Below are 24587 nucleotides of genomic sequence, written 5' to 3'. Positions count from 1 at the left end.
TTATGTCCGTTTGAGTGTCATGCACATACCGCTTCTTGCCATGACAGCATACTGCATGGAGCAACTGGTTGCATTGGCTTTGCCACCCTATGAGTAACTGCATTTTTCATTATCGCACATGCACATTCGTCTGAAAATTAGTGCGTTGGTGTCTGGTCTGGTGGCCAGTCCTTTATTTTTCCATATTTTCTTTTATAAATCCATTTCAATTTCTTTCCTCTTCCCTCTTTTAGAGCATCATGCAGCTACCCAGACAGTCCTACCAGGTCACTCGCTAGCAGTTCAGTTTGCCTGCAGTGTGCTGCACTTTGCACTCTGCACTGTCACTATTTCCAAACTGGACAGCCATAGTGAACTGCCATTCTTAGTGTACGATTTTACCTTGCCAATATGGCACCTCACTTGGAAACCTTTTGTTGGCTACTTAATCTCAGTATAACAGTGATACACTGCCCAGACGATATATACGTGTAAAAGTTCGAAAATAATGAAGTGATACTACCACAAATGCTACATATTATGCCACCTAATGTATCTTTCTTGCTCTGAAATTTAGTCAAGCTTGCTGCATAATTTGATGCTTCCCTGTGGTAAAATTCTAGTGGCCCTGCTTATTGAGTAACTAAACTCATTAGCAAATAAAGAGCGTTGCCAGTTCTTGTGTTCTTGTGTTTTTATGTGCTCCATTTTTAGGTCTCACCTGAGCCAGCATGCAAGCACTGCTTTGCAAGGCTTCTAGTAAGGACTTTCAACTCGGACCACACGTGTGCTTTTTTTTTTGCCCACATGCTATTGGCCTTTGTATGCGTCTTTCTAAGAAAGACAGCACGCAATTGGCCAAAGGCAAATGCATGTCCCGCCTTCTCTCTTCCCTGGCCTACGGAGCTCGGGAGCAATCAGCAACCCTGCACTCACTCGAGTGCATCAGAGGCCGGTGTTTGTTTGCTAGCGCGAAAACTACTAAGCCAAAAACACATGGCCATCTCTTTCCAGTTAGTTTGTCACCACCACCACCCACCCACCCCCAGCATGCCTGCAGAGGTATTTCTTTTCTATATTTACACATTGTACTGGATCACGATAGGGCAATATAACCACTGCACCAGAACCCGTTCCAGAGGTCGGCCAGCTCTGTACTCCGCAGATCGCCGGATTGAAGAACCCTGGAACTTGTGGGCTACAGTAAGCTGTGGCCCCCATCTACATTTCTTTGTTCCTCTCTTTCTCGGACAACTTTACCTTTTTTCATTGGGCCTTTAATTAACTTTTCCTGTCTGCACACACTTGCTGGCGTGTTGGCAACTGACTCCATTTAACTAATGTTTCTGAACTTTAGCCAATGCATTTAAATGCATCTTTTTGTGGGAGCACTCCTGCCTACATTTCTTTGTTTCTCCGATACTTTTACTATTTATTTGAGCCTTTAATTAACTTCTCTGCCTTCACACATCTCTTCGCGTCTTACCATTAGACTCCATTTACCTAATCTATGCATACTTTGTCCTTGTATATGAAAAAATCTTCTTGTGGAAGCACGCACGGCAACATTTGTTTGTTTGTATGACACTTGTATTATTTTATGGGGCATTTATTTAACTTAACATGACTGCACAAATTTGTTTGCGTACTTTTGCTAATTTTCTCTGTTTGACCAGCAATGTATTACATGTAAGCTTGTTAATAACAGACAACAGGAGCATTATTTTCTGGCTACATGTACCCACCCACCCGCCCCCCCTCCCCATGAGAGGCACTTTCAATCAAACAGCAAGCATTGCAGTAGTTTTCCTTGTAGCGCAGCTTTTCACTCAGTGACAAGAGAGTTAAAAGGTCTGAACAGCCTTGTCTCTGCAGCTGGTTTTGAAAGCGACAGCATGGTCTTAAAAAAGCATTTGCAATGCAATAGGTCTCGCATTTATGTGAGTTTAAGCTATTTCCATTGTAAATGACTTGGGTCCAGATGTAGGTAATTCATATTTACCGATTCATAAATACCGAATTTTACCGATTCAGTATTTATGAATCGGTAAATATGAAGGTGGGAGATGTAGGTATTTCTAGAAATAGAAATACTGAATCGTTAATAGTCGGTATTTACCGATTCGGTAAATACCGAATCGGTATTTCCTATTGATTCCTATGGGCTGTGAAGCCCATAGGAATCAATAGGAAATACCGATTCGGTAATTACCAAATCGGTAAATACCGATTCCTGCAAGGGTGCTGGGGGTGTCACTTTGACACCCTCTAGCACCCCGAATTCAGGCACGTGTGACATGTGGCACACAGACATGCCCTAAGGGCATGTCTGTCTGTCACATGGCATAGGTGTGCATGCACACCTGGATTCGGTATTTTACCACCCAATTGGATTGGGTGGTAAAATACCGAATCTGAGAGGCCTTTGGGACTCAGAAGAGTCCCACCTACATCTGCAACTTACCGAATCGGTAAAAATACCTATTCGATATTTTACCGATTCGGTAAATTTACCGAATCGGTAAAATAGGGCCCCTACATCACAAATACCCATTTACCGGTCGGTAACGGCCGAAATCGGACGTTACCGGTCGGTAAATGGCCACCTACATCTGGCCCTATATCTTTTATTTATGTTTTATAAACCAAAACCAAAATAAAAGGCATAGCCATTAATAATGCCAATGGCTCAAACTTGCATAACTGCGAGACCTATTGCGTTGCAAATGCTTTTTTTTTTTTAGTTTTCAAGATTTTTAAGCATGAGGAGAGCCAATTAGATATCCTTCTCAACATTTTGCCAGTGAGCATCGACAGGACCTGCCCACTCAAATCACTTGGGTTAAGGTAGCTGCTGCAGAGATTTGTGTGTCCACTAGAAAGCGAGTAATGTGCATGTCTGTTTTGTACCGCTTTTGGCCGCCATAAGTGTGGCAGGGTATGCTCAGACGTGAGTCCCTTGCTCACTTTGCCACTGAATTCAAGCAAGCCGGGCTGAAGACGGCTGGAATGCCAGAAACCGGTCCTCGGAAGCTTGTTTCCGGTCCAGGGAAGACATGGCTTGGCAGTTCGGGCTGGACTGTTCCCATGAGGCACAGGGTCAGACTGATTTGCATATAGCCATGTCTGAACTGGGGTGGCAGAGTGGGCTAAAGAACGGTGATGGATTAAACCCAGATCTTTTGACTGGGTGTGAGTGTTTGATTGATTCAGATGCTCCGTCCATCACCACCCCCTTTTGTACCGCTTTTGGCCGCCATAAGTGTGGCAGGGTATGCTCAGACGTGAGTCCCTTGCTCACTTTGCCACTGAATTCAAGCAAGCCGGGCTGAAGACGGCTGGAATGCCAGAAACCGGTCCTCGGAAGCTTGTTTCCGGTCCAGGGAAGACATGGCTTGGCAGTTCGGGCTGGACTGTTCCCATGAGGCACAGGGTCAGACTGATTTGCATATAGCCATGTCTGAACTGGGGTGCAGAGTGGGCTAAAGAACGGTGATGGATTAAACCCAGATCTTTTGACTGGGTGTGAGTGTTTGATTGATTCAGATGCTCCGTCCATCACCACCCCCTTTTGTACCATGTCTGTTAAACCTGGCATACTTGGTGTGATTTTCCCTGAACTTTTTGCCTTCAATCCTCCTATTTTGCTGACTTGCTTTTGCTGGCTTTAGCACTCTGCACACTTTACCACTGCTAACCTGTGCTAAAGTGTTTTGTTCATGGTTAAATTGGCTTACACCCAGTTGGTCTATAATTAATTTACTTGTAAGTCCCTAGTAAATTGGTATTACCTGTGCCCGGGCTTGTAAATTAAATGCTACTAATGGGCCCATCGACTGATTTTGGAGTCACCGGATTGCCGCGCTGAGAGAAAAAGAGAGTGGTCCTCGACCGAGAATATTGGTGTAATTGAAAAACGCCGCTTCTAGACAGAACACCCGAAGCAAATCCCGATAACAGGAACTAAAGGCTGCGAATAATTATTAAGGACTAACGCCGCCAGTAGCAACAGAATAATTGTTGAAGAATATTGTGAGATCAACACTCGATTTTTTGAGGACAAAAATTAAAAGAAGCAAGAGACAAATCTTCAAAATATTACCTGCGGACCGGCGGCTGCTGGGATACAGATGAACTTAAAAAAAGACGGAGCCCTGAGGAGAATCCGTCAAGTGACTAAACCGGATTCGAAACGCGTCGGCATACAAAGACAGACATCAGTTGCCCAATAAGCCACACAATAAATTTATGGTTTATTTTTGTATATATTAATATACTCTATTTTGGCTGCATTTATTTGCTGTTAAGTTAGATCTTGAGTTCAAAGCGTTACTCTGGTCTTTTAGAGAAAACAAATACTTGTGTATAAACTTAAGAAAAAATATTTGTGTAAAATTTGTGTAAATATAAATGTTGTATTCGTGTTGTAGAATTGTATAGTCTTTATGTGTAAATGAAACTGAACGTTAGAGCGTCCCTTTTTTACATGTAAATATTCAGAAAATTGAAAAATTAAAATTAAAGGGTAAGAGTAAAATATACCCAAACAACCGAGGAGTTTTTACTTGGTTTGTTCCTTAAAAATTGAGGATATAAATTAATGTGTAGTCGGCAAAGCGCTCTTTGATATATCATTTATGGTCCAGCCAACCACACGTCCCAGGATCTGACTCCCCCGTGGTTCAAAACTAATGGGCCCGCAGCACTGACTGTATCGCCCACTTCTGTAGCCCTTTAAATATGTCTCAGGCCTGCCACTGCGGCACATGTGCATACTATTAAACTGCAATTTCAACCGGGCAAAATAAAACTTCTGATGTAAAAAAAAATGTTTCACTGGCGCACGCCTTAGCTTGTCAAAAATCTCAGTGTATGAATTTTGACTGAACTTATTAAAAACTGCTTTGCGCTACACTGTATTTAGAGGCTGCTGGTCCCCCATTCTGAATTATCGACAAATTGTTAAGGTAAATATGTACCTGAGTAACCGTGTGCACAGCTGTGTACTTTAAGCTAGTTTTCCAATCTATACGTACAAGTAACCCAAAATATAACCACGTAATTAATCAATATTTTCTTTGAATTTTCATTGTTCTCAATACACGTATTTCATCATTACAGGTCATCCGTAATGATTCAATTCAATTCCATTCAATATACAAAAAATAAAATAAATAACAATGTACAAAATCATATTGCTGATGAACACAGTTTTCCTCAATGTAACTCCGTTTTATTCATATGGTGCCCTATGCATTCCGGGACTCGTGGTCCCTTCTTCAGGGGTCTCTAAAAAGCACATGATTAAATGAAACCATACCTTTAATCAATGTCCATGTTTAAATCTTCACAAGCTATCAACTACTTCCTTCAACCTTACTGGTAAATTGCAAAGTCCATGCTGCCTTTGCCACAAGGAAAAAAGCTGCCACAGATAGTGTCCACATTTACTAACATTAAGCTCTTGGTGTTAATACGGGAAGTATACCATTATAAATCAACTGCTAAATCACCTGTGTTTCTAGGTAGTGCACACGCCACCGTAACTCTTTGGACCTAGATATGGACAAGCCACGTTCACATCATGCTCCCCTCCCGCACTGTGAATTTCAGCAAAATGTACTCACTGCCACAAACGGAATGGAACAGGTTCAGATCTCTAAACAGAAGTATCACGCACTAAAGCCCTAAAATACAATTATCAAGAATGTCATCTGGTTCATACTAAGCTTACTGGTGAAATGTGTGTGTGCCCCACACCATCATATCATCAATCTCTGCTGAAGTTTAACCCCTTCCGTGCGGGGGTAATTCCCCCGCTGTGCTGGGTGGCGGGGGCGCACGCAGCACCCCCATGCTCATGACGGGCTCAGCTCGTCATGAGGCACGGTGCTCGTGTGCTCATGACGAGCTGAGCTCGTCATGAGCAGACCCGTTCCCGTGGAACGCTCAGCACAGCAGGGGAATTATCCCTGCATGCGAGCGTTCCACGGCTCATGACGAGCTCAGCTCGTCATGAGCACCGGAGCGCCGTGCCTCATGACGAGCTCAGCTCGTCATGAGCATCAATGTGGCTAAACCATGGAAGCATTGAAAAACAATGGGGTAAACCCAATAAGTCAACAGGACCTGGGTACTTGTGTTATATATAAACCATGGAAGCAGCACCTCCATAAAGGACCAACGATTGTTCAACACAATTAACTTAAAACAACATCTGGTCACTTAACACAAGCACCTGCGCATACATGTTCATACATGGTTGCAACATTAGGCTGGTTATTGATCTAACACATGAAGGGTTCACCTTGTATACTAGGTTTGTATATCAAAGAAAAATAATGTTACTTTTTGTTCGTTAACTGTTGTAAATACTACCGACTGCACATGAGATGCTAATGCATATCGAAATGTCTGTATTGTATAAACATAGGCGGGCATGTAGGTGATGTGAGTAGTTAGGTTTTTGCAAGAACAGTGGTACTGATATTGTTAACATTATTCTGTTTCAAAATGGTCACCACAGGAATCAGTCACTGAGTTCATTTTTGCCACAACTTAGAGGTCTGGAGAGCAAGAACCATGTATAATTGTTTGGGATTTTACTGTGGTGAAACATTGGTGAAGAATAAGTGGTTGAAACTGGTGGAATCTTAATAGTATTAGGAGTATACAGGGGTAACACATAGTGTTAAGATGAGCACCGTAAGGCACGGGAGCAATAGTATGTGGACCAAGAGGGCAGAGCTAGTCCGCTTTTTTATACCTTGTTTCACGGGAACTGCAATAGATTACTAGTGGAGTATCGGAGGAAAGGATACAGGCAGAAGAGAGTTAGAGCACTGGTTATACACGCATTCAGATTACCGGGTAGGTAATCGATGAGATTCACAGTGCGAATGGTTCTGTGCGGGTGCTTGTGTTAAGTTAGCAGATGTTTTTTTAAGTTAATTGTGTTGAACAATTGTTGGTCCTTTATGCGAGACCGTGAGGGGAGCAGGATATGAACCTGGCTTGGCCATATCTATGTCGAAATTTTTACAGTGGCGTGTGCACTACCTAGAAACTCAGGTGATTTAGCAGTTGGTTTATAATGGTATACTTCCAGTATTCAAATAAACAATGAGGACTGGCCCACTGTGTTAGAGTAATGGAATCTGGTTAGTATTCCATGTCACCTGTAAATGTAGCTGTGTCAGCTGGGCACATGCAGTCTGTAGTACATAGTAGTAGGTTATCATTCTAGCTATTCATAGAATATTCAATGTTAGTGTTCTGTGTTCTGTATTCCTTATATTCTGTGTTCTGTATTCCTTATATGTGGATTCTTCTGTGTGGCAGTTGACTGTTGCTACCGCATTGGAAGGTCTGCTCTTTCATGACTGCTTATCTGCAATAAAGAACCTATTTATAATCTCCTCATCTCCGGTCTATTTACTACAATATTTTGGCGACACGACGGATTTCAAACGAACCCATCGTCTTAGAACCGGCAAGTCAAAAACAGAACAGAGCAGACCAAATCGGGATGAAACTGACGAAAAGGACATTCTGAAGGAACACAACTGTGTACGGAGTGCATCTGCTACGACGCCTCGTCTTCCTCTTCTCCAAAACGGCAAGTGGAAAATAACTAATTAATGCTCCTATCTACCGTTATCCGCTTACCTTACTTGGGCTCCTCGCGCTCCAGCCACATCTTACTCCTATCGCTCCGTCTTCAAATGTGATGACGTACTAGAATGCTGAAGGGAGTTAGCGATTGCTTCAATGACGTAGCCAGCCTGTGCGCTCTATCTGTGTAAGAGTCTCTGCTCCTGCGATTCTTCGCGGCCAATACACGTTAGCGCTGCAGGTTACGCTTGTACGTCAGACGTCCTCACGTTAAAGTGGCCATCTTGAATCACCATAGTTACCAGTTCATCTCCGGAAAAGCAACGACGATGCGCACGTCTTTCGCGCATTCCTAGCAAGTAAACATTTATTTTTGGCAAATTTTAAAAGCGGATACTTACTTGTGTAATGTGCTTCAGCATTGACTATTGACTATATATATTCAAAATCGACTGTGTGAAAGTTCGTTTTTTTTCTTCGTTTTTTTTCTCTCACTAACCTTTTAACAGTCATTATATGAATATGTCAGAGCAGATAGCTCCTCATAGTGGTGCTGTAGTATTACCGCCCAGCTTCCTATCTAATCCAGGCCAACCCAGTGTATCATGGGAGGATTGGTTCCCCATGTTTGAGAATTACTTAGATGCCTTAGAAGCACAAGATTATTCGGCAAAACGAAAAAAAGCTATACTTCTAAGTTCACTGGGTAAAGAAGGCCAGCGTGTTTTTAGGTTCTTGCCACAGGCGCTACAGGCTGGTGCACAAGCTCCAGTTGACGAGTATAAAGAAGCCATTTCTCGTCTCGAAGTTAGGTATGCAAAAGAGGAGAACCTTGTAATGAACAGATACAAGTTTTACACCAAGAGCCAAAAAACAGGAGAAACTATAGACGACTTTGTTTCAAGATTGCGAGAAATGTCTGAAAAGTGCAAATTTGGTAATATGACAGACAAACTGATTAGGGACCAGTTAATGGTACAGTGTAATAACAAGAAAATACAGGAGCGTCTATGGGCGGCAAAGAACCCTAATCTTCAGACAGCAATTGACTTAGCAAAAGTTGTGGAACAGTCTGAAGGTTGTATGAGAGAACTAGAAAAGAGATCTAATTTGAGTGATGTGAGTGAAGTGTCTTGCCTTTCTCATAATTATTCTCCGCAGGAGGATGAAGAGCAAGATGATGTTGCTGTTGTCAAACAGAAGAAATTGTTTAACAAGAAGACAGTGAATGTCAAGAATCAAAATAATTTTAGATCTTTTCCTTCAAAACAGTGCATTAGGTGTGGTAGTGTGGGTCACACGTCTGACTCGAAATTTTGCTTTGCGGCCAAACAGGAATGCATGAAATGTGGTAAGATTGGGCACTATGCTCGTGTGTGTAGAAGCAAAGCTCGTCCATCAGTCTCTTGTGTAAATGACATTTCTGATGATACTACTGATGAAAATGACAAAATTTTAGTTGTAGAAAGTACTGAATGTTCACAGCGTGAAGACTACAAGAGAAAGAATAGACCAAAAGCGCTTTTCATTATTAATGATAAAAGTGTACATTTGATGGTAGACACTGGTTCGAGATACACCATTGTACCTAATTCTCTTTTCATGGATACGTGGGGATCATCCTCACTTCTTCCGAAAGATATTTCCCCTGGTGGGTATCAGGGAGAACCCTTAAACATTTTAGGCTACTTTGAAGCAGACATTAAGTTTCTCACTAGACAAATTTTTGGGAAAGTTTATGTTTCTGAATCTGGCCCAGCTATACTAGGCTGGGTACACCAATATGACCTCTACATAATTGTGAATCCCAGGGCAAATCCCCAGGTCATGGTAGTGGAGGATATGGAGTTACTTCCCTTATTGTCAAATTTTAAGGACGTCTTTGGAGAAAATTTGGGTCGACTCAAGGGCTACTCCCATAAAATAATACTTAAACCAGATTCAATTCCTGTACAACACAAAGTGCGACGCATCCCTATTGTCATTAGAGATGAGGTCAAGTCTCTTCTGGATGATATGTTAGCGTCAGGTGTTATAGAACCTATAGAGGCGTCCCCTTGGGTTTCGCCTATTGTCGTCACCAAGAAATCCGACGGCAAGCTTCGGTTCTGTGTGGACCTCAGGTCGCTTAATCATTGTGTTATAGCCGACACTTTTCCTCTACCAAATATAGCTGAATTAGTTGCCACATTGAATGGTGCCAAGTACTTCTCGAAGCTGGACTTGAGGAGTGCTTATCACCAAATCGATTTACACAAGGACTCCAAGAGTTTAACAGCATTCATCACTCCTTGGGGTACTTATCAATTTACCAGACTCCCATTTGGACTGAAGTCAGCAGCGAGTGTGTTTCAACGTTTAGTATCGAATCTTTTTGAAGGCGTATCTAAAGTTGTTTATTTCCAGGACGACATATTGATATATGGACTCACTGAAGATCAGCATAATTTTACCCTTAAAGTTGTCTTGGAGAAACTGTCCAATGCTGGTCTCACTCTACGCAAAGACAAATGTTTGTTTGGGGTGAGTGAGGTGGACTATTTGGGATACACCATCACTTCTACTGGCATAAAACCCAAAAGAGATTTGTGTGAAGCTATTCGCTCTGCACCTGCCCCTTGTGATAAAGACCAGCTACGCTCTTTCATGGGTCTAATAGAATACTATTCAAAATTTGTGAAAAGTTTTTCTGATAAAACTGCATCCATAAGATCCTTACTTAAACGTGGTGTTAGTTTCATCTGGGGGACTGAACAACAAGATTGTTTTGTAAATATCAAAAATGAGATCTGTGATGCTGCTATGTTGTCTCCTTTCAATGTTCACAACAAATCAATACTCACGGTGGATGCCAGTGCACATGGTTTGGGTGCCATGTTATCTCAGATAAAAGGAACATCAGAAGTTACAGTGGCTTTTGCTTCCAGAACACTCACTGACACTGAGAAAAATTATGCTGTCATTGAAAGGGAAGCGTTAGCTGCATCTTGGGCTGTAGAATATTTTCGCACGTATCTGTGGGGCATGAAGTTTACATTAAGGTCAGATCACAAACCACTCATTAAGGTTCTCTCACCTGGTGGAGCAGGAAAAGGCTCTGCTCGCTTGATGAGGCTTGCGGCCAGGTTACAAGAGTTTCAATACACGTTGGAATACATCCCTGGTTGGAGGAATGTCCAAGCGGACTGCCTCTCAAGATTGTCTCTAGATTGGCGTTCTTCCAGTAGTATGGTGGAGTCTGTGGAGTTAGAGGATGTTGCTGTGGCGTCTGTTGAAGATGCTGTTTTTGTAGGTGAAGGTGCTTTCTCCTCTAGTGATTGGTCTAGGGAAATGAGCTTGGACGCCACTCTTCAGGAGGTCATCAAGTTAGTTAGATTGGGGTCTAGGCGTGAACGTTCTGTCTCAGTTTCTGTCAGGCCCTATGTCAAAGTTATAGATGAACTTTCTATTGATGGTGGCATTCTTTTCAAAGGAGAAAAATTCATTCCACCCTTTGGTTTGAGAAATAAATTACTGGCGTTAGCACATGAAGGACATATGGGCCAAACCTTAACTCAGAGGCGAATTAAGGACCACTTTTGGTGGCCCGGTGTAGACTCTCAGGTTGTTAATTGGATCGAGAATTGCCCCCTATGCACAGAAGGTGAGAAACGTCTGAAAACTGGACCGAAAGTTGTTCCTGATGCACATATTGCAGGTCCTAGCTTACCCTGGCACACAATCAGTCTTGACTTTATTGGCCCCATGGGTGAGTTGAGTGAAAATGATAGATTTGCCATTGTTGTTGTGGATATTTTCACTAGGTGGTTGGTTGTGCATTTTACAAATGACATCACTACTTTGAACACTATTAGATTTTTGGGAAATCTGTTCAAGGAGGAAGGTTTGCCTTCCGTAATAATCACTGATAATGGTCCACAGCTCATGTCCAGAGACATGCAGGATTACTTAACAGAATGTGGAATTTCCCATCACCGCACGTCATTATATAACCCTCAAGGCAATGCTGTCTGTGAGAGGGCAAATAAAGTTGTAAAGGGTATAATCCAGATGGCTTTCAGTGGTGGACACATAGTCAGGAAAATGGTGAATGAAATGTTGTGGGCATATCGTACCACTCCCTTGGCTGTTGGTGACTTGTCTCCGTTTCAATTAATGAGAGGACGTGACCCTGGAGTAAAATTGTTTCCCTCTTGGATGAGGCAGGTTGTCACTTTGCAGTTGCATGGGGATATGATGAGTGCTCAGCAGAAAGAGGTTGAGGAATTGCTTCCGCAGGACTGTGTCAAAAGTCCTCCTTTCTCTGTAGGAGATTTGGTCAAAATTAAGTTGGGTAGAATACAGAAAGGCTTATCCAAGTTCAAGGGGCCGTTCAAAGTTAAGAAAATTCTCAACCACTGTGTTATACTTAACAATGGGGAGTGCTGGAACTTTAGGAGGGTTGCTCTCTATAAAAGAGAGAAAGCAGTTACTTCTCAGGGTGGTAATCCTTCTACTCCTTGCATTTCTGATGTTCACACTGCAAATAGTGGTTATGTGTTAGCTGATGATAAACTCACTGACTCAACTGTTCAAAATGAAGTAAGCATTTCTGGAGGAGGTGATGCTCCTTTTTGTTTGCAGACCTTTGCTCCTGTTCAAGATGGTGTCATTTCAACACGTCCTTTTAGGTCTAGGAAGCCTCCAACCTATTTGCAGGATTTTGTGTGTTGATTGTGCTTTTGTTTTTTGTTCAAAAAAAAAAGAGAAAGGGAGAAGATATGTAGTACATAGTAGTAGGTTATCATTCTAGCTTTTCATAGAATATTCAATGTTAGTGTTCTGTGTTCTGTATTCCTTATATTCTGTGTTCTGTATTCCTTATATGTGGATTCTTCTGTGTGGCAGTTGACTGTTGCTACCGCATTGGAAGGTCTGCTCTTTCATGACTGCTTATCTGCAATAAAGAACCTATTTATAATCTCCTCATCTCCGGCCTATTTACTACACAGTCTTTGTTTAAAAACCCCTCACACACCAACCTGGATGGTGTCATGCTTCATCATCGGGGTCCAACCAGGCAGCCGAGTGCCGCCTGGTTGTGCTTCAATGCCTGACTACAGCGGAGAGGGTGTCGTGCGATAGTGTGAAGTGAATGAAGGTGAATGTTAAAATGCACCTCTGGGAATCCTTGCCTAGTGATTTATTCGTGGCGGCCCAGGGTGTCAAATAAAAACTATGTGCTGCAACTAGTAGTAAAAAAATTATGATTACTAAGTTGGCTTAACAACGGTCTACATGTTTCAGTCCCTGTAGGGTCTGGGCGGGACTTTCTTCAGGACCAGGGTGAGTGAGTGGCAAAAGGAAAGGCCACGTGTTTAAGTCCTACACACGCGCTAAGGTGTGTGGAAAAAAGCGGTGGAAGGCGTGCCTGTGGGTTACAGGCTCCTTCAAGCAAGTGAAAAAATCATCGCTACTTGGGAAGGTCCAGAGAATCGGGACACAGGGGGAGGGGGGAGTCACTCCAGTCACTATTTGTGAATGCAGAATGCTCCGCAGTCAACCTATGCGGTAGTCCTCCGTGGCCCGCCAGTGGGCCACGGAGGACTACTGCATAGGTGACTGGAGTGACTCCCCCCTCCCCCTGTGTCCCGATTCTCTGGACCTTCCCAAGTAGCGATGATTTTTTCGCTTGCTTGAAGGAGCCTGTAACCCACAGGCGCGCCTTCCACCACTTTTTTCCACACACCTTAGCGCGTGTGTAGGACTTAAACACGTGGCCTTTCCTTTTGCCACTCACTCACCCTGGTCCTGAAGAAAGTCCCGCCCAGACCCTACAGGGACTGAAACATGTAGACCGTTATTAAGCCAACTTAGTAATCATAATTTTTTTACTACTAGTTGCAACACATAGTTTTTATTTGACACCCTGGGCCGCCATGAATAAATCACCAGGCAAGGATTCCCAGAGGTGCATTTTAACATTCACCTTCATTCACTTCACACTATCGCACGACACCTGCTCCGCTGTAGTCAGACGTTGAAGCACAACCAGGCGGCATTCGGCTGCCTGGTTGGACCCCGATGATGAAGCATGACACCAACCAGGTTGGTGTGTGAGGGGTTTTTAAACAAAGACTGCTTGTGCCCAGCTGACACAGCTACATTTACAGGTGACATGGAATACTAACCAGATTCCATTACTCTAACACAGTGGGCCAGTCCTCGTTGTTTATTTGAATATACCTCAGGGGTAGGGACTCGCCCCTCATAACCCTTGCTCTCCATTTCTGTTTATCATACTTCCAGTATTAACACCAAGAGCTTAATGTTCGTAAATGTGGACACTATCTGTGGCAGCTTTTTTACCTGTGGCAAAGGCAATTTACCAGGAAGGTTGAAGGAAGTAGTTGATAACTTGTGATGATTAAAACATGGACATTGATTTAACGTATGGTTTCATGTAATCATGTTTTTAGAGGCCCCTGAAGAAGGGACCACGTATCCTGAAATGCATAGGGCACCGCATGAATAAAACGGAGTTACATCGAAGAAGAATGTGTTAATCAACAATATGATTTTGTACTTTGTAATTTATGTTAAAGTTCGTATATTGAATGGAATTGAATTGAATCACTACCTGTAATGATGAATTACATGTATTATGTACTGAGAACAATGAACATTCAAAGAAAACATTGATTGATTATGTGGTTATATTTTGCATTACTTATACGTATAGATTGGAAAAATAGTGTGAGGTACACAGCTGTGCACATGGTTACTCAGCTACATGTTTACCTAAACAATTTGTCAAAAATCAACCTTTTGCCAGGACTAAACCTTCCTTTTTAGTACATATAAGTTATCCCTAGGGTACGCCTTCAACTGCCCAGAGGGCAGGATGTCGTGTATATAAAAAAGTAGGATATGTACTTTTACATTTTACATGTCCTTGTAGTGAAAACCTCCTAAATCCATTTTTCACTACTGCAAAGTCTTTCTCTTCCATAGGATAACATTGGAGTTACCTTATTACATTTAATATGCTGTAACGTCCAATTGGGAGCAGGTAGATAGGTCAAGTGTGTTGTTCTAAGAATTGTACTTAAAAGCTCTCTTTAACAGCAAAGTCAGATTTTTAATCACAATTCTAAAAAAGCCACTTTTAGAAAGTTTGCATTTCCTTGTCCTAACCATTTGTTGCCTGCAGCCTGATCCTAGGTCACGTGACTATGTGTAGCTGGCAGTTGGTCTTTGCGTATTGCTCCCAGACAATGAAAAAGAAGGGAAGATAGGTGTTGGCAGGATGGGCCACTCTCAGTTAACAAGTGGGAGGAGCTATGACCTACAACTCTTGCACATCATAAAGTTCCTGCCTGAGCACTCTCACAAAGGTTTTATTACTAGTCTTTGTGACCCCAGACAAGCTTGGGCAAGGACAGTGAGGAAGGGAATGCCTGACACCTGGGCGTGGGTGTGGAATCCTCTAGAAGATTCATCCACTTCAAACTGGGCCCCTGGGGCAGGCTTAAATAAAGTGCCCTGTGGGTGCAACAGGCGTTTGGGCCCGCTTTGTGCCACCCTAGTATACCCTGGCACCTTGAGACCCTCACGGGTGAGTAGCACACTTACAGTTCCCCTGATTTATTTATTGTTTATAGAAGGGGCTGCAGATGCTTGTGGGCCCCTTCTGTAATATCGATGGTGTTTGTGCACATAAAGCGCCTGCGCTATCTTCAGGAGGTGTTCCCTCATTTGCATGGCGGCATGCCCCATGCAAATGAGGAGAATTCCTACACTTCTGATCCTGCGCCATAGTACAGAAACGGACACAGAGGCAAAGTAGCTCTCCGGACACACACTGTGTGCCACCTAAAAGGTGGTGCTCCGTCCGTATGCCATATGAGAGCAGCCCTATGGGGGGTGGAAGGGGGTCCAGACATCCCTTTGCCAGCGGGTGCAGTTACTGTCTGCACCCGCCTGTAAGAGGATGTCTAATCTCCTTTAAAAGTGCAGGCGGGGGCGTGGCCAAGCAGCATGGCCGACAGGACGTGAGCTCCACCAGCTCCGTCCCGAGGACCCGTAAATCCTGAATAAAAATCCTGCCTGGGCTGTCGATTCAAGCGGGAAACGAGCATGAAGTCTTCCTGAATCGCCTGTGACCCCCACACTGAAGGAGCACTTCGTGGACCCCCCCGAAACAGAGGCGGCGGCACTGTCGGCATCCGGAGCCCCGAACCGAACTACGCGACACCGTGGTCTGGGCCTGTAGCGAGGTATTGAGCTGCAAGTGGCCCGCCCAGACGAGGCGATTCACAGCTCCTGGACCGGGCGCGTCCCTGATGAGCCCCCCCGTGCTGCGGGCTGCGACTGGCGGACATCTGGAGGTGGTTGGAGGCCGCCGGGGGACCTCGCGACATAGGCTGACCAGCGGGGGGAGATCGCGGCGCCCGCCCTCCCCGTGATGCCCTCCTGAAGTGGTGCTGCGGCACGGGCGCCGTTGCCCTCGGTGAGCGATTGACTGGAACCCCAGATCCTTGGGGGGCTTGGGGAGTGTGGAGGCGGACAGGGTTACTATTGCCCAGGCCCTTGTTGGAGGCGGCGACTGAGCGGAGCCGCTTCAGCACTATCGGACGGCCGGCCTGCCCTGCCCCGTTTGCCGCGAAGTGCGAGGCCACGGACCTACCCCTCCCCCGAACCATTGCCTTAACTAGACCTCCCGCCAGGGGCTGGATGTAACTGTACAAACCTGCGGAGACCCATGTTATGGCACCATAAGGGACACGTACAACTTGGCGCCCCTCCCCCACTCGCCCGCCATCTTGACTGAGTGCCGGGGCGCGCTACACAGTGGAGGCACGCGGCGCGAGAGAGACTCCTGGCCCTAATTCCACTGCAATTGTGTGTCCCTCTGGGGGGTCGTCCCTGGAGCCGTGGGGGTCGTGATTCTGCCGCTTGGAGGCGAGGGGAGGGCCTTGGAGTGCCCGGGTTGAAGTGGGACCTTGCTGCCTTGTCGCGGCCGAGCTGCCTGGACTTCGACCTACAGGCATAACTACACTGAGAGAGAGACGTGGGGTCGCTGCCCCGACATTGCTCCGCCTCGTTGGTCAACCCGCCTGATTTGGACACTACCAGCATTGCAATTACTTTGGGTTGCCTGGGGCGATCCCATCGTTCCTGTTGCTATCAACCTTGGCCCACCCTTACATCCCATATCTGGCCAGCGGGGCCTGGGGAGAACTCTTTGAAACACATTGGGTAGGCACGGGACCTGCCGCTCCCAATGGCGACACGCAAAGATAGATCCTCGAAGTCCTCCCACCCTAATACTATAGTACAGTATACTACCCCGCGTCTGCCTTCTCAGAGGATCGCACGGCAGACGGGTCCGGAGGACGGAGGGGACGGTCCAGCGGAGCCATCTAGAGCAGAGATCTTGAAGGCTATTCAGGGATCCCACTCTGCCCTGGAGAGGCAAATAGAGACTGTCTCCATAGATGTCAATCTACTCCAAACGGATCTCCGCAAGGTAGCAGACAAAGTTTCAGACGCAGAGGGTAATATTACCCAATTGCAGGGTGAAGTGGCCTCCCTGCAGAAGTCAGTCGCACAACTTACATCCACTACCCGTGCGTTGGAGAGAAGGGCTGAGGACGCGGAAGGTAGGGCCCGTCGGAGTAACATCATGGTCCTAGGAGTGCCGGAACGATTGGAGGCGGGGAATGCTGAACGCTTCCTGGAAACCTGGATACGCACCCACCTGTGCCCCACTGGACTGTCCAGTGTCTTTATTGTGGAACGAGCGCATAGGGCCCTCGTCCCCCCTCCACGGCCGGGCGAGCCCCCTAGAGCTCTAATTGCAAAGATCCTGAACTACAAAGACCGCGACTGTATTCTGCGGGTCGCAAGGGAAACGGAGTCCCTCACAATTGAGAACAGCCGCGTTTCCATTTACCCTGACTACACCCAACAAGTGCAGGAGCAGAGAAAGTCCTATTTGGGAGTCAAACAAAAGCTTCGGGAAATGAAACTCCAATACATGCTTTTATACCCAGCCAAGCTTAAGGTCCGTTCCCAGGGCCGTGCTCACTTCTTCGAGTCCCCGGCAGAGGTGTGGGAGTGGCTCGAGATTCGGGGAGACGACCTGCCCCCGGGTGAGCATGGTGGCCCCCGTGAGTCCTGGGGGACCAGACCCCAGAAGAGGCGTCGAGGTAGAGGACGGGGCCGTTCTGGATCCCGAGGTTCTTCTGAGAATCGGGTTACAGTGGGAGCAGATGGCGCACTCCATATGGGAGCATCGCCGACGAGGACGGCTCGGAGGTCTCCTGGGGCGTCCGTCCCTGGTGAGATTTTGGTCCCAGACACCTTGTAGGAAACACTGCCGGACACGGACTCCACGGCTCCGGTGATCCCGGAAACTGGCCTTTCTGAACCAAGGTTGGAGTAATACCTTATCCTGAGATACTGTTTGATTTACGCTCTGTGGTCCTTCGAATTGGGGGACTTCCTATTTGAACTCTGCTGGCCCAATGCTGTTCCTAACTGGTCCTAGAGGTTCTGGATACCTGGCTACAGCGGAGGACTTGCACCCCAATGGACTGAGGTATGGGGCAGGGGGTCCTTTTTTCCCTGAGTGGGTTGTCGCCTGTACTAATAACTGACTTTAGTAGACATGCCCGGGAACTGTTCTAGACCACTGGGTCTCTCAGGGAGCTGGGGGGGAGGGTGGGTGGGTTTGGTTTGTTGTGTGTGAGTGTGAGTTGAGTGAGTTGTATGGGGTGGCTGTGTACGTCCTGGCACTGACAGGGTAAGAGCGGGGTGGCGTTTTTCTTTGTTGCTATCCTCTTGCTCGTGGGTGGGGGTGGGGAAAATGTTTTTGAAGAAGTTCCGAGTTTTGGGGGTTTTGGAGGGTGGAGTGGGGTTGCTCTAGAGGTTATTGCTGGCATTGTATGCATGATGAATCCGACGTATGTGTGGCTCATTGACAGGGCTACTCCTTCCGGTCTACCCGGGGTGGGGGCCGGGGGGCGGCAGGACATTTTGTACGTATACTATGGCCCAAATGGGCGCAACCATCGACCATGGGTTTTAAATTTTTAACTTGAATGTGCGTGGTTTGGGTACTTGCACCAAGAGACACAGAGTCCTTTCCTTCCTTAAACGTCATGGGGTCTCGGTGGCCTGTTTGCAGGAGACCCATTTGGATGAAGACGGCGCACAGCGGCTGTCTAAGAAATAGAGAGGTCAGATCTTCCACTACTCCTTCTTCACATATGCCAGGGGGGTCCTCATTTGGGTGGCCCCAGGGACCCCTTGCGCTGTCCAGTATGTCGAGGCGGACGTTGAAGGCAGGTATCTCCTAGTGCGGCTTAAATTGGATGACAAGGACCTATTGCTCCTTAACTCCTATGCACCAAATATCGACGACCCGTCCTTCTTTTCTCGTATCTAAGATCTTGTAACCTCGGATCTGGATGCGCCCTTCCTCTTGCTCGGGGATTTCAATTGTGTGTTGCACCCTGAGTTGGATAGACATCCCCCTCGGTCGGGCACGAAGCCTCGTATGACGGCGCGGCTTTGGGAAGTGATGCACAATTTGGGGGCGCTAGATGTTTGGCGTACTAGTTATCCCACCCAGAAACTGTACACGTGTTATACTCCGATGCATGGTACCCATAGCAGATTGGACAGCGTCCTTGCGGCTAATCTCACCCCGTCTCTCACCCTGACGGTTACGCATCAGGCCCGATACCTATCGGATCATGCCCCAGTGACGTGCATGGCGCAGTGGGCTGATCGAGCTGCTCGTCCCCGCACCTGGCGAATGCCCACTGACATTATCCAGGATCAGGTGGGTAAGGATCATGTGGTGACTGCTCTGTCGAATTATATAGATCTGAACTGGGGGGGCGATGATCTACCCTACTCTACTAAGTGGGAGGCCCTGAAGGTAGTGGTGCATGGAGCCTGCATGGGCCTCACATACGGAGTCCGGAAACAATTGTTGTCTGACTTGCATGATGCGGAAGTTGTGCTTCAACGCACCCAATCCCAACCAGATCCTGATGCCCTAGAGCAGCAGACGGAGAGGGAGGCACAGATGTCGATACACAACATCCTTACCCGACTTGACAAATTCACATTAGGCCAATACAGGCAGCGACTCCACTGCGAAGGCGACAAATCTGGTCGCTTATTAGCCTGGATCCTTCGTCGTGAACTCGCGCCTGAAAGGATAGTTGCCTTACGAAACTCAAGTGGTGAAATGGTCCATTCGGAATCAGATATCCTTGAGGTCCTCCGTTCCCATCTACAGACTGTGTACGCGGCTGACCCCTTGGTCACGGAGGACCCCTATCGACCATATCTTCGAGATTTGGACCTCCAGACGCTGCCAGAGGCGGCGATGAAGGAACTTGAGACCAAGCTGACACTGGGCGAGATCGGTGCGGGGCTTGCTGCCCTCCCACGTACTAAGACCCCTGGCGGTGACGGATTCCCATCCCAGTTTTATCACACTTTCGGGAAAGTTCTCGCTCCCCTCTTATTACAAGTTTACGATGAAGCTCTAGACGCTGGCCTCTTCCACCCACCATGAATCAAGGGGAAGTTTGCATGATCTTGAAACCGGCGGAGATAGTTGCGATCCAGCAGCATTCCGTCCTATTACCCTGATTAATACGGATGCAAAGATCCTCACTAAGCTCTTGGCCACTTGCCTGGCCCCACACATGACTCAATTGATTCACACGGACCAATGCGGATTTATCCCAGGCCGTAACACGGCGATGAATCTACGCCGCCTTAATCATGTCCTTCATGAGGTCCGGGGGAGAGAAGGTCCTCACATGCTGGTGTCAATTGACCTAGCTAAAGCCTTTGATACGGTACATTGGGGGTATCTGATGGAGGTGCTTCAGAGAACGGGGTTCGGACCCAAGTTTTGCAGTTGGATCCGTGTGCTCTACGGGCGCCACGTGCCAGGGTTCGGCTGGGATCGGCCCGTTCGGAGGAATGGTCCTGGGGAGAGGCACCCGTCAGGGTTGTCCTCTCTCCCCACTTCTGTTTGCTCTAGCGATCGAGCCCTTTGCAGTCTCTGCCCGAGCAGACTTACAGCAATGGGGAATTACAGTGGGTGACACTCTTAATGTGATCTCACTCTATGCCGACGACGCACTATTCTATCTAACTTCCCCCTCCGAGGCCCTTCCCACTTTGATGCGGACCCTGGACCACTTAAGTGCGGCCTCTGGGCTGCGTATCAACCTCGGTAAGTCCCTGGTTTTCCCGTTGGCAGGCTGTGATCCGGACCCAAGCGTGGATATCCCATGTTTAGGTCTACGTTGCGAGCAGGAGGCGTTCCGCTACCTGGGCATTCAGGTGGCCGCAACTGACGAGATCCTGTTGGCTCATAATGTCGACAGAGTACTCCAGGCTCTCCGCAACTCTGTCACCTTTTGGAACACACTCCCTCTCTCCCTTATGGGGCGATTGGCGATCGCCAAAATGGTGATGCTTCCCAGGATCTTGTACGTTTTGCAGAATACCTTATATCCATTGCCTCCCCGAGTGTTTCGCACACTCGACTCGCTCCTCACCTCCCTGCTCTGGGTGGGCGGGCGCAGCAGAGTCGCTCTGCGCACAGTGACCCGGTGTTGGGAAGAGGGAGGCCTCGAGGCCCCGAGATTTGACTTATATTATTATGTGGCACACCTTCTCCCAGCCGCAAAGTGGTTCGCTGACGAGGAAAACTGGGAACTGGGACTGCTGGCAGGCACGGCGGACGGGAGGGCTCTGAGGGAGGCCTTGATGCAGGGACGAGGCGCTGATATAACTTTGCCATATGTGGTGCGACACACAGCAGAAATCTGGCAGCGATTCGTCGAGAAGGTGTTAAGAAGGGCCCCGTTTCATAGGGCGCTCCCGGTGTGGATCTTGGCCCCGGTACTCCAGATGGAGGAGAACATGTCCTACAGAGAGTGGCGCTGTGGCGGTTGTGGGACCCTGGCGGACCTCTACCCGAATGACTCTTTTGTGTCCTTTGAACGGGCTACGGAGCTTTTTGGGTTAAGTAGGGGGCAGTACCTCCACTACAGAGGCCTCCAGGATATAGCCAGGACAACGTGGCCCCAGTTCCCGGAGGCGCCTCCGCTGACTTATACTCTTGACATCATTTTATCCTGCGGTAGAAGTAGAAGGCTGATTTCCCTGCTCTACTCGGCCATGCGCTAGGACTCGACCCCCCTGACCGCGCCGGCTTGGGTGGCCTGGGAGGCAGACTTGGGGATGTAGCTGGAACCGGACCAGCACAAACGAATCGGACTCATGACCCGTAAGGTCTCCTGTAATGTCCGTTTCAAACTTATACACTTCAATTTTGTCCACCGTACCTATATGACCCCGGTCTCCCTGAATCGCATATCTGCAGATAGACGACACAACTGTCCTAGGTGTGGTGCGCAGAAAGCGGGATTTTTCCACCTAGCGTGGGAATGTCCTCTTGTCAATGCCTTCTGGAGAGAGGTAGTGGACCATATTGGTCGTGCCACGAAACTTAGAATTGCGCTGGACCCGCTACACTGTCTCCTGGCTTTAGTGCCCAAGCCCAGAAAGAAGAAGCTGTCTTATAAATGTTTACACTTACTGCTAGTCTTGGCTAGGAGGCGCGTGGCTATAACCTGGATGGGTCAAAGGGCTCCCGAGATTTCCCTCTGGCTGAGAGATGCTAGAGAATGGGCCCTAGCTAAAGAGACGCATATGCAGCGCACTCGCCGAGATGGGAAATTACAAGATGATCTGCTTGCTTGGAGGATGTTGTGCATAGAGGGGTTGACAGATGATGAGTCTGATGCCACCAGCGCTGAATTATTCACCCCTGATGAGTCTGGGTCTGAGTGTACTGAGTGGGGAGCCGAGTTGAGGGGTTCAAGTCCTGTGTAGTACCCCACCGCATGCACGCTAATATTCCTTGGTGCGTATAACTGTGATTAGATTTGATCCCTACAGGTCTTTAATGCATACTAATGACTGTGCCTTTCTTGGGCCTCACATAGTTAGCCTGATTCATTAAATGCTTTATTAATAATGCCATGCTCAGGGGTTTGTTTCTTGTTTTATGTTACACAGTATTGAAATGAACACAAAAGGAAAATTAGCGAATACAAAGATAGTTCCGTATCCTTACCCACAACTGAGTTATTCTATACACATGATCTGATTTACGCCGCCCAGTCTCCGGGATGAAGACCTAGATGGCTGTGTGTTGTCCTGGACATTGCATGTCGATACTCTTGCATATAAGTGGTTTGGATGACCATGTATAACTGTGCTGTTCCTGTTGTGATTTCGCAATAAAAATATTTTCAACAAAAAAAAAAGTGCAGGCGGATTGCCACCGGCACAGTGAAAACACAGAGTGGCTTTAAAGAAGTTGCTCTATTTTTCACCTGAATGCACTGCCCCCAGGGCAGCGTGAGTTCGCAGCTGCCATGAGGGCAGCAGAATCATCATCAAATGGTGCATTTTTTTTCAGTGTGCTGGGCACACCTTTTAAAAGGTGCACCCAGTGTGATGAAAGAAAATGCGCCACATATATAATGAGGCCCCAGTTATAAATATTGGGCCATTTGGACACAACTCTTCAGTGCACTTCTGGACCTGTGGAATCTGCCAGGAAGAAAGAATGCTGTGCTGCTGAAAGGACTGTCACCCTACTGGACTGCTGCTCTGAAGGACTGCTGTCCTGCTGTGCTGACCTGCTGTCCTGCTGCTCGCTTGCCTGGGTGAGAAGGACTAGACCTACATCTCTAAACCCAGGACCCTAGAGTGACTGCAAGGGCTAGTTGACTGGCCTCCTGGTCAGAAGCCACAGGGACATAACAGGCTTCCACCAACCTTGAAAACAGCACCTCGACTCTGCCATCTGTGAGTCCTACCCTCCCGAGTGGTGTCACTCCAATTCTAATCCCTTGGAATTGGACCTAGACATCCACTGCCAGTCCATCCGTGGATACAGCAAAACCGACGCATTTCCTACTCAGTGCAGAGCATTTTCCGCAGAACTGGTGAATTGTCTTTGTAGCTCGACGCAACGTCCTTGAGACGGACGCATGCCTATGCTGTGCGGACTTCCCGACTAAAGGATTTTGCATGGCCCATCAAAGCCCATTTGAGCTGATGCATCTCCACGCAGGGAAATTACTTTGAACTTCGCTGCTCTTCTAAACTGCCGCTGAGTGGCGCATCTCCACACCAGGACATCGCCTCACACTTCACAGCTCCCCAGAACTGCTGTTGCATGAGGCACCTCACCCAGACCTTGCATTGTCTCTGCAGCACGACTCATCCTTAACACAGGACTTTGCATCTATTCGCAACCAGGATTTAAGGTCCTCTGGTTCAACAGGTCCAACTGGGTCCCTGTAGACAGCCTGCTCTCCATCGTGGTCAGCCCGAACTTGAGGCTTTACCCCAGTCCAGGGCGACCAGATAACCACAGTTGACGCTTAATGGAGCTATTTTCATTTAAACCTTTAAAATTGTATATCTCAAGTTCTACAGATTGCATTTTTGTTTTTTTGGTCTTGATGTATTTATTAAAATTCACTTTAATTTTCTAAATTGGTGTCATTTTTTTCTTGTGTTGTGCTTTCACTTTATTACTGTTTGAAGTGATGCATAAATACTTTACAGATTGCCTCTAAGTTAAGCCTGACTGCTCTGTGCCAAGCTACCAGAGGATTGGGCACAGTTTAATTTGGGGTTTGTTTGTGACTTCACCCTGATATGGATTTGGTTGCTGCTTGAGTAGGGTTGCACCCCCCTTAATCAGCAACCCAATTTCTTAGAAGGGCACAAATGTATGTTACTTGCAATGGAGCTTAGAGGGTTAATGAGCTTGTTCAGAGATCCTTTTGTTTACCAGCAGGTTCCAAGGTAAAATCAAGGTAAAGTCGTTGAATCAGTAATGCATCTACTTCAAGCAGCACCTGCGACCTACAAAACCTTGCAGC

Source organism: Lissotriton helveticus, chromosome 1_1, assembly GCF_964261635.1.
Source record: "Lissotriton helveticus chromosome 1_1, aLisHel1.1, whole genome shotgun sequence".
NCBI classification, from domain to species: Eukaryota; Metazoa; Chordata; class Amphibia; order Caudata; family Salamandridae; genus Lissotriton; species Lissotriton helveticus.
Note: the sequence above shows the minus strand (reverse complement) of the source record.